Genomic DNA, 12006 nt, shown 5'->3' on the forward strand with positions numbered 1-12006 from the left:
AGATGTTTGTTACCTTCATGAGACCTTTTTGGATGCTAATTATAGTCAACAACATCCTAAGCCTGGCATATGACATCTGCAAACCAGTAGATAAGTGTTAATCTCATCACCAATTTGCCAACTAGCACTTTGTGCACTCAACTAACTGATCTAAACTCCCAGGAATGCTCATTTTCAGCTCCAATGGCTAGGAAAATGACTAACAGAGTCAAAATATCTCTATTAGCTTCTTGGGAAACAAGATACATCTTAGGACATGTTTTGGGCTCCAATTGGAAGCCCAAAGAATGAGAATATGGGCCCAAAAAATAGCTTCCCAATGAAACCTATTTTTCCACATTTAATCTCGATGAAAGTGTTGTTTCATGCAGACTGCCACTGACAGAAACAAAACTGTCTTTTCAGTGTTCAAGTTGTCCTCCATCTTCCAAAAGCCATTACTTTGGCATGCAGACTTAAAATGAAGTGTCACTTTTTTAAAGAGCATAACTTCCAGAAGGAATTTGAATGTGTAAAAATATTCAAATTTTGGTGCCACCAAATTACTGTTTTTCAACATGTAATACAACTGGACTTATGAAGCCAAAACTATGGCATGCCGCTCCAAACAGTCACTGAACTTGAACAACTGATCTTGATGATGATCTGATCCAATTATAGAACACCTGCCTTAGAGGAGAACACTATTCCAGCCATAGTTGAAAAACTCTGCGAGTTTTTTAAAAACTCCCGCGGGTCAAAATTGGCCGTGAGTGACTCGCTTCAAAACTCGCAGACAAGTTTCGTCCTGACTCGCCGCAATTTTAACTGCCAATACTCGCCTGAAAATCGCGCATTTCGGGGATAAAAATGGCAGCTTTTAAAAAAAAATCACTTAAACAAAAAAACCTAAAAGATTTTAATCATTCCCTCCCGCTGTGCGACGATATTTCCAGCATTTTTGGATGCGAAATAAACCTGTTTGACTGCGTGCGATTATTCCTTCCCGCTGCGAGACGATATTTCCGGCTATTTTGGACGCGAAATACACCTGTGCGATAGCATACGATTTCATAGTTTTGGGTCCTCATCGATTAGGTAAGGTTTTGAGTCTTCACTCTTTTGAGTCTTCAATTTAGGTTTTTAGCAAATAGCAAGCATATTTCAGTAAAAAATTAAGAGTTATTTAGTTATTTATTTTATGCGCAGTTAACAAAATAAGCACTTACATTTCTTAAGTGTTGAAATAAAAAATTTAAAACCATCCATACGATTTTAAATTTTGATTTTGTATGGCATATTATATTCATCAAATAATATATTGACAAAGTAATTTGCGACATAGAATCCCAAATTTGTTATAAAATTATTAACCAAATAATAATTATTAACTCAGGAAATTTAGTCTCAGAAGTTAGAACGTAGTTTTAATTTTTAAATATAGGCACAAGAGGCTTCTTTAAGGTTGAAAAAATAAAATAAAACATGGCGATTAAAACTCAACAGCAGATTTATTTTTGTGGAAATTATAATTTATAATCTGTGATTCTGTATTTAATAAATACAAATTATAAATAATAATAAAATACAGAATATAAATTATAATCAAACAGTTAATATTGATTCGGTGATTGTAAATTAAACAATTAACAATCAATAATTTATGATCAAAAATAAGTTTTATAATTAAACAGTTAACAGTCAATATTTAGATCTTCATTGTGTGATAAGTTTATGATCAAATTTTTTATTTTCCCTAAATGTCATCTCTCTCTTTTGCTAGGTTATCTTCCTATTTTTTTGAAAGAAAATGACTTTTGTGGGTAGAGGTGGTGGTAGGAAGAGAAACCCCTGTTGGAAACATGCGACACCAGGTCCAACACATGGAGAAGTCATTTGTATCCATTGCACTAAGCTTATGAAAGGTGACATTAATCGGCTCAAATATCACCTTGCAAAGATTGAATGCCGAGATATCAGACCATGTACTAAATGTCCTGAAGAGGCTACAAGGGATGCAATAGCAACGCTTGAAGCATATGATCAAAGGAAGGCAACAAAAAAGAGAACAGCAGAGGCAATGGCAACCCCAAGGGCAGATTTGAGTTCTATAGGGTCACATACTGATACAGATGTGGGGGCATCTAGTTCTTCCATTGGGCCACGGATACAAGGAATGGGAAGTGTGGGCAGCCATATGGAAAACTACTTTGTTCCACGTAACACTCTTGGTGCACAACCTGGATTGCAAGGCACTGCATGGAATAAAGAGGCTCACCAACAGGCAAAGGTGGCGTGTGCTAGATTTTGGATCTACAATGTGTTGATGTGTCTTTTGTACACATACGAACACAGAATAAAATACCTAAAGATACCTTATCCTCTCTTGAACAAAGTTTCCCGATTGCTGAAGATTTCGCCGAAGGATCAATCAAGGCAACTCCAAGGTTCTTGAATGTAGGTTCTCTACATGTGGATAAGCTCTTCGTGTTATGATGTGATTTTGCTGGAATCACAAGGGGACTTACATTTGACTGCCTGAACGTTTGATTTGCTTTGGATATAGCTGGAACGTGAGATTTTACTGGTCGTTGATTTTGAAAAAAAGGGAAAAAGGAGAAAGGTTGACACGCGATCTATTTCTAATACTGAGAATGTAAGAGCAATGAATGACCTTTGATGAAATTCTAACTAAGTCTTGCTTTGACATCCCAGGACCATCTCCACAAGGTTAGTGCGATCTTCTGAGGAAAACTTTATGATATTCAGATCACCGCTACAAGCATGGACACCATCAGGTTGATGCATATCAATGAAGAAGCGACAATTGAAGTTAAGCTTAAGGTGAATGATTCCAGTTGACTACACAAGGCAAGTCTGCAATCAACAAACTGCTAGTAGTATGGATATACATATTTCACCATCGATCATACACATTTCTTCCACTCATCTAATAACATGAAATCAAATTGGAGAAGTATAGAGACAACGCAAATTGTTGAATCGACCCATAAAATTCACCATTTCTTCAATGAAGTTTACAAGTCCTTTACAACAACATCTTGGCAACAATCTATTGGAGTTGAGAAAATACAACACCACAGGAGCCCAAATGATCTCTGCAAGCTGAAAAACCTATTACAAGGAGAAGCAAGGAAGCAAATCACAAAAGAAAGAAATACACAGAAAATATGCTGAAAAAGAGAGAGCTCAATATTCACAAAATGTAAAATGTAATAATCCTCCTTACAATGAAAAGAATGAACTTAACCTTTAATAGGTCAAGAAACCCTAAAAGGGAAAACCTAGGTTTGCACATAATAATTAATAAAAGAATTAATTATTATGCACCTAAACTTAACTTAAGTGTAAAAGAGATAAAGGGAACTTAAATAATTAAACAAATATTGTTTAATTAATCAAGTAAATACCCGAATACTCTAACACCCCCCCTTAAGCTAGACTTAGGGAGAAGCTAAAACCTAAAACAGCTACTGAAAGCAATAAAGATGGGTCTCGGCAACAAGGCCTGATCAGGTACTGTTGTGACGTTTTCACACATTGCCCCATTGCAAATGGGGACCCTTGCTTTTTTTTGCTTTTTAGGGTTTGTTTTTTAGGTCTTTTAGGGTTTTGTTAGTTAGCCTTTGCATTTTTGAGTGTCGCCAAGGGATCACATGGGTAGCAAGTCCGGCTTGAGTGAGGTCTTGATCCTGAAATTTGGCTAAGTCTGGAATGTCCTGATCCTGAAATTTGACTAAGTCTGGAAACTGAAAAACCTCAAAAAACTAGATTTTGCAATATAACTCCTGGAGGTCTGAAACCACTCTCAAACATCCTGAAAGTATATATGGAATATAACTTAAAGTATAAGTGACATTTCCTTCTATGTACTTATACTTAAATGTTATATTCCATAAAAGTTATCCTGATAGAGAGTTCGAAAAGTCAAATTTCGCTCCTGTCCTTCACTAAGGATCCAGAGCGAATTTCGCTCCTGTCCCTCCCAGGAGGACCAAGGCGAAGCGCTCCTGTCCCTCACCAAGGGACCAGGGCGATAATACTTATTTGAGCCATTCCTGACCTTGTTTGGACGAATTGAGACATCAAAAGCATGGTGAAGGACGAAATGAGCATGATAGAGCATCCAGACTTGATTAAAACAATGAAATGATGAAGTTTTTGCTTAGAAGGTCAAATTCGCTCCTGTCCCTCACTGAAGGACCAGAGCGATTTTCTTTATATGCACAATTTTAGACCTTTTTTGGACATTAACTTTTATTCATAGCCTGAAGCAGGATGATATCTTCCCCAGCAAAGACATTCCATGGTGAAAAGTGAAGCATTTGGGCCTGGAGGACAAAAATCGCTCCTGTCCCTCACTGAAGGACCGGAGCTTGAAATCCAAAATTTCCTTGTCCTTGAAAGATTTGAACGATTTCGCGAATTGAGAGGATCAAGGGAGATACATTTTATCAGTTGAATATAACTTAAAAGCGCAATCATGAGGAAAATTGACCCTAGAAGCAAAATCGCTCCTGTCCCTTTGCCAGGGACCAGGGCGAATTTAAGTGATAGCTCCCGTCCCTCTCTCAGGGACCAGAGCGATTTTCCTTATAAGACAGGTTTTGGGCAAAGATCAAGTAAGTGTTAAGTTTGAGGCAAGCAAAGGAGGCGTAACGAGTCCGTTGAAGATAATTTGAAGATTGTAAAAACGCCAAGTGAAGCCCATATTGTCCTAGGCGCTCTTGTCCCTCAGTCAGGGACCAGAGCGATTTTTTTGCCTTAGGTCAATTTCTTGCCAAGTTAGAACGAAATCCAGGCTAAGGATGAAGGGAAGGGGACACAATGAGTCCATTGAAGATAATTTTGGAAGACAGCAAAGTGTGATTGAGCCTAGAACATCAAGTTCGCTCCTCTCCCTCAGCCAGGGACCAGGGTGAAATATTAGTTAAATTGCTTTTCTTCCAAGTTTAAGATCACTCCAAGTCAAGAAGTAAGGTGGCAAGGACGTTTTGAGGTGTCTCGACGAAGAACGAAGTTACAAAGACTGCCAAAGTTGAACAATTTGCACCAAATGCCCAAATTCGCTCCTGTCCCTCAGCCAGGGACCAGAGCGAAATTTTCATAAAGGCTTGGATTTTGAAAGTTTATCAAGTATCAAGTGGCCAAGAGGGATCAAAGGACTTCATTTTACACGATGAAAGCAATAGCAAGTTGATGAAAGCAAGCATGAGCCTAAGACATTGAAGTTCGCTCCTGTCCCTCAGTCAGGGACCAGGGCGATATTTACTATATTTGCCAATTCATTCAAAAATCATGTCAAGTCAAGGTTGTATAAGGTTGCACAAGGTCTAAGGTGTCTTAAGAAGATGATATGTAAAGGTTTCAAGCGTCAAAAGACTATCAATTTGAACAAGGAAGCTATATCGCTCCTGTCCCTCATCAAGGGACCAGGGCGATTTTTATTAAATCATTCACTTGCTTCAAAACCACGTCAAAGCCAAGGTACACAAGATCAAAGATATCATTTAGAAGGCAACAAACGAGAAGTTGATGTTAAGAACGAAGAATTTTGGCTAAGGGAATAGGGATCGCTCCTGTCCCTCACCAAGGGACCAAGGCGAAAACCATTTAAAACATCGAATATGCCTTGTTAAAGACAAGTAGAATATACATGAAGTGAAAAGGGTAACGTCATTTGCTTGCTACATGATGAACATTGGTGATCAAAGAAGCTAAGGTTAAGGAGAAAACACCAAATTCGCTCCTGTCCCTTACCAAGGGACCAGGGCGATAATGGTCACAAAAGGCATTCATCCATAAAATCAAGTTGATCAAACTCGAGGTCCCTAGCAAACATGCCAGTTTCAACGTGAAGATGGAGGTTTTGAGCGTGGAAGGCGAAAGATTCAAGACTAAGGTGATAATTCGCTCCTGTCCCTCTCCCAGGGACCAGGGCGATAGGTTTGTATCTTTCCACATTTTCGAATTTTGGTGCTAAAACATTTTTTTTTAATTATTTTAAATGCTAGAAAAATCGATAAATTTGAATATCCAATTAAAGTTAGCATTTAAAATTAGCACATGGGCCTTTATTAATTAATTTTTGCCTTTTAAAAATCGAGTTTATTTAAAATTATAGGCATTAAATTAATTAATTATAAATAAAAATGGGGCGCTTGATTTAAAATTTGTTTCATTTTACAAAGGTCGGCCTTTAAGTTTATTTTAAATTTGCCTTATTCACCAAAGTCGGCCTAAGGTAATGATGAGGGGTAAGCGTCTATAAAGGGGGAGGTGAAAATTTCATTTTCACATCATCATTTATCATCTTTTCATATGCGATTTGGAAGTATACAAAGGAAGGGCAAAATTATCATTCAAGAGGAGGTGCGAGTCTTATCAATAGGAAGGCACAAGCATTATCAAAGGAGTTCGAGTTTCAAGTTAGGCGAACTTGCCAAAGACCACGTCAAAGACATCCCCAAAGGTGGCGAATTGATAAAGAGGACGTTCCTTATCCTTGAAGATCACGTCGAGGCCATCTAATATTAATTTTGCCTAGGCAATCCTTGTTTTGCATTCTAGAATTAGCTCTCAAGTGAGGTATGACGATATGAATTTATTGTTTCGATCATTGATCGTCATTATCTTAAATTTTGAATTTTTTGAAATTTTGAATTGTATTAGCTCAATCCTTTTTAGGAAATGATAATTCAAGGACTTATCATGAAGTTTCCTAAAATTAATTTAATCTATGTTATTCATTGCAAAATCATGTTACTAATTTTGAAATGTTGTGTAGGCATCAAATGGAGATCTCATCAAGGAAAATCAAGCCGGATCAAGGACGGTCTTCGCCGGAACGATCAAGCAAGGACAGGGGCGACCTCATCCAGTCTAGCATCGGCAAGGACGACCTTCTTTGGACTAACGTCATCAAGGGCGACCTCTTCCAATCCAGCGTTCCAAGGCAAGGTACATCATCATCCTGCACATCAAGGACACAAGAAGTTAGAACAAGGGTTCGTTGAAGAAGCAGATATTTCCAGATGAATTAATTAAAGCTAGCTTCTCAACAACATCAAGTTGAATATTTACCAAGTTACAAGTGTCAGACGAGGTGGCATCCTAGTCATCACTTCTCCAATCAGTGAGGTCCACCTCAGCATGTCCAAATTCAATGTACCTAACTCATGGAAGGTGGCACAAACTCCGATGTACCTACCCCAGCTATCCATTGGTCGATTTTTCTAGAGAGGACATGTGTCCAAGCAATACAATTTTATCATTGGTCAAGCATTAAATGTTATGTAATGGTTGTAACAAACCCTAATTAGGGTTTTCATTGTAAAATCTTGGCCATTGATCTCGAATTGATCTAAGCCATCAAATTGTATTGAGGGCACTATATATGCCCTGGCATTTCATTTTGTAAAGAGAGTTAGAAATAAGATCGAAATAGTTGAAAGCAGTTAGTAGATAGAGAGTAGTTAGAAATTGATAGAATAGCAATTAGAGTAGAATAGGAGGACAAGGCAAGAAATTGTTGCCATTGATTGTAAACAAACTCCATTTTCATTGAAGTAATGGTGAAGTGTGTCGTTTCTTGCAATTTGCATGGTTTCTTGTTGAGTCTTCAATCTTAGATGGTAGATGATTAGATGAATGGAGGAAATGTGATTGATTGATGGTGGAATTCGTATATCCATACTACTAGCAGTTTGTTGATTGCAGACTTGCCTTGTGTAGTCAACTGGAATCATTCAGCTTAAGCTCAATTTCAATTTGTCGCTTCTTCATTGATATGCATCAACTTGATGGTGTCTATGCCTGCGGTGATGATTTGAACATCATAAAGCTTCCCTTAGAAGATCGCACTAGCCTTGTGTAGATGGTCCATTGATGTCAAAACAAGACCTAGTTAGAGTTTCATCAAAAATAATCATTGCTCCTACATTCTTAGTATTAGGATTAGATCCTCTCTTCGCCCTTATCCTTTTTCCATTTTTTCAAATCTAAGTTAGTCAGAGCCTGTGTTCCACCAAAGCAGATCGGAAGTTCAATCATAGAATGTAAGTCCCCTTGTGATTCCAGCAAATCACATCATACCACTGGAGCTTATCCACACGTAGAGACCCTACATACAGGAACCTTGAAGTCATCCCGATTGATCCTTTTCACGACATCTTCAGCATTCGGAGGCTTTATTCAAGAGAGGATAAGGTACCCTTGGGTATTTTATTCTGTGTTAGGCAGTGTACAAAATACACGTCAACAGGTACCCAAATACAATGAAATCTCTATGAACTGGAAAAATAGAGAAAACCACGTGGGAACAAAACTCTACTCCAAAAAGAGATGGAAAAGAACACCACTAAAGCATGAAGAACCTACCAACACTATCGAAGAATAACTGCTGATCTGAAGAACCTCCACTAAAATAGAACATGACCAGGTAGAGAAGACTGTAATTTGTATGAGTGCCCTCAAATGACACTACTCGAATCAGAAGGCAAACAAGGCAAACAACTGAAATCGAAGATACAGATGGCATGAGAAACCAAAGCCTGAAGAGCTGATCAATCGAACCACAGAAGCATTAGAATTAACAGGACAAACCTCCCCATAATGTTGAAGAGGGAGAGGGACAGGTACACTGAAAAGAATGGCCAACAAGAACTGCATGAAGAAGAAACAGGAGCATCAAGGGTGCAGAGAAAGTACATAGTGTCGTGGAAGGAACACTCACTTGACACACATCATGAGGCGAATGTCGTGGAAGGAACACTCACTTGACACACATCATGAGGCGAATGTCGTGGAAGGAACACTCACTAGACAACGGTAAATGGCAAACAAGGCAAAAATCAACCCCCTCATGGCACTTTATAAGTAGTGCATGTACAACAAAGCACAAGATGTACAAGATCCCAAGTAAACAATGCATGATGGCACTTTCTCTCAGTGTACATGTCCCTCTCCCTCTTCAGCATTATGGGAAGGTTTGTCCTGTTAGTTCTAATGCTTTCATGGTTCAATTGATCAGCTCTTCAGGCTTTGTAGCTTGTATTTATGCAAACACACTGAGATAAAGTGCCATCATGCATTGTTTACTTGGGATCTTGCACATCTTGTGTCTTGTTGTACATGCACTATTGATAAAGTGCCATGTACCATATTGGAGTTGAGAAAATACAACTCCAATATGGTATCTGATTATTGAATCATTCAATTTATTTTTCATGGTATCAGAGTGGGTCAATGGGATTCTTTAAAGTTTGGCGAATTTTTTAATAAAAATTCATGGCCTTCTTTCTGGAATATTTTCCAGATTTTTTTTAATTGTTTTTTTAATAAAAAAAATGATTTTGCTTTCTTGAAAGCTTTTTGTGGGTTTCGAGGGTTTCTTGTTCGTGGGTGAATTTCTTTGTGTTGGGCAGCAGTTCGTGTTTATTTAGGGTTCTAGAGATTTTCGGACCTGCAACCTGGAGATTTGTTTTTTTGCAGATTGAAAATTTTTCTAGGGTTTCTGCAATTTTCCACTAGGTTCCTGTGGTGTTGAGAAAATACAACACCACAGGAAACTAAATGATCTCTGCAAGCTGAGAAACCTGTTACAAGGAGAAGCAAAGAAGCAAATCACAGAAGGAACAAAAACACAGGAAAAATGTGCTCCAAAAGAAAGAGCTCAATAATCTCCAAAAAAGTATTGTCAATAATAATCCTTCTTCATACAATGAAAAGAATGAACTCAACCTTTAATAGGTCAAGAAAACGTAAGTTTGCATATAATAATTAATAAAAGAATTAATTATTATGCACCTAAAGTTAGCTTAAGTGTAAAAGAGATAAAGGGAACTTAAATAATTAAACAAATATTGTTTAATTAATCAAGTAAATACCCGAATACTCTAACACCCCCCCTTAAGCTAGACTTAGGGAGAAGCTAAAACCTAGAACAGCTACTGAAAGCAGGAAAGATGGGTCCCGGCAACAAGGCCTGATCAAGTACCCAAATATAATGAAATCTCTATGAACTGGAGAAATAGAGAAAACCACGTGGGAACAAAACTCTACTCGAAAAAGAGATGGAAAAAAACACCACTAAAGCATGAAGAACCTGCAAACTCTGTCGAAGAATAACTATTGATCTGAAAAACCTCCACTGAAATAGAACATGACCAAGTAGAGAAGACTGTAATCTGCATGAGTGCCCTCAAATGACACTACTCGAATCAGATGGTAAACAAGGCAAACACTGAACTCGAAGATACAGATGGCATGAGAAACCAAAGCCTGAAGCGCTGATCAATCGAACCACGGAAGCATTAGAACCAATAGGACAAACCTCCCCATAATGCGGAAGAGGGAGAGGGACAGGAACACTGAAAAGAACAGCCAACAAGAACTGCATGACGAAGAACCAGGAACATCAAAGGTGCTGAGAAAAGTACATGGTGTCGTGGAAGGAACACTCACTTGACACACAGCATGAGGCGAATGTCATGGAAGGAACACTTACTGGACAAAAGAAGATGGCAAACAACAGACAAACATCAACCCCCTCATGGCACTTTATCAATAGTGCATGTACAACAAGGCACAAGATGTGCAAGATCCCAAGTAAACAATGCATGATGGCACTTTATTTCAATGTGTTTGCATAAATACAAGCTACAATGATAAGAAGACTGGAAATAGAAACGAGAACCAAAATAGAAACATCCGAACCAGACGAGATCCTGGGACCTGAAACAACCAAGATATCCACCAGAGTGCTGAAAAGCAAAAAACTGAATAAAATATGCATGGATAAGAATCTGGAAATAAAACTCATATGGCTAGAAAGTACATAGCACACGCTTTCCAAAAATATAAACTTTTCGAAAAACGGAGTTCGGATGCTCATTCTACATCTCCTGGAGTGCAAAAAAGAGACCTCACTTTGACTGGAAAAAAACACAGTCAAACAGCAAAATTGGAAAAAATTACCAACATGATGAAGTCCGGCTCGGAACCAACTTTCCGACGCCTATTCGTTTTCAAAAAAACGACTCCATATGCCCAAGATATGGCCAAAAAACCAAACCCCCCTCCAAAACAAGAGGAAGGGGTAGTCTAGTGGTTCTGGCGAGCAGAGGTGGCCAGTGGGTGGCGCTCAGGTGGCGGGCTAGTGGCGCTCCGGTGGCTGCCGAGTGGAGCTCTGGTGTCGGGCGACGGAAGTGGGTCCAGCAACGGCAGCCGGGGAGCGGAGCGGCGACCGGGGCGGTTTCCGATGGCAAGAGCCGAGCAAAGGCGCTGGGAGCCGACAGGGCTGGGAGGTGGCCGAAGCTGGTGGACCGTAGGGAGGTCGGCGGTGGCTGGGGCCGGCGGGGCCGGCAGGGTCCGGCGGGAAGCAACAGTTGCGGCGGAGGCGGCGGGGAGTTGCCAGCGGGGGCGGAAACCAGGGCGCCAACCGAGAGAAGCGCTGGCGGCCGTAAACGGAGCTGCAAGGCCGGAAACCAGGGCACCGACCGGGAGAAGCGCCGGCGGCTAGAAACGGAGCTGCGGGGCCGAAAACCAGGGTTGATATGTAATCAAAATTTCAAAGGTTGTTGTTTTGTGGTCTAAAACTCTATGTCACTATGATACATTGATATGTATTGAACTCTTATTCACATGTTGCACTTGTTTTTGGGTTTATGCTATGTATTTAACTCATACTTTGATTTATATATCATGGAAATCAATATATGTTATACAAATTTGGTGTAAATGTGTGTTTTTGAATAACATATTTAAAAAAAATGTATTTTCAAATGTTCGATAAAGTTGCCGAGTATTGCCGAGTTTTTCCCTGAGTTTTAAAAAAATTGGCCAAGCCGAGTCATTGCCGAGTCCAAGTTTTTCAACTATGATTCCAACCCTGACACTCACCACTTAACCCAATGTTGCTTAAATTCCATCTTCTCTGTCTCAATTGCAACATGGACACCTGCCCCTTTCAGATGTCAACACTCAGCAGGAACAAACATTCATTTT

The 12006-nt window shown here is 39.3% G+C and overlaps 1 protein-coding gene across 1 annotated transcript in view; it reads right to left on the reverse strand.

The window, feature by feature from the left end:
• LOC131029452 (isoamylase 3, chloroplastic) overlaps window positions 1–12006 on the reverse strand; it is a 311234-nt gene that overhangs the window by 231390 nt on the left and 67838 nt on the right. The gene's annotated exons all lie outside the window — the stretch shown is intronic.

Source organism: Cryptomeria japonica, chromosome 10 (assembly GCF_030272615.1).
Source record: "Cryptomeria japonica chromosome 10, Sugi_1.0, whole genome shotgun sequence".
Taxonomy (NCBI): Eukaryota; Viridiplantae; Streptophyta; class Pinopsida; order Cupressales; family Cupressaceae; genus Cryptomeria; species Cryptomeria japonica.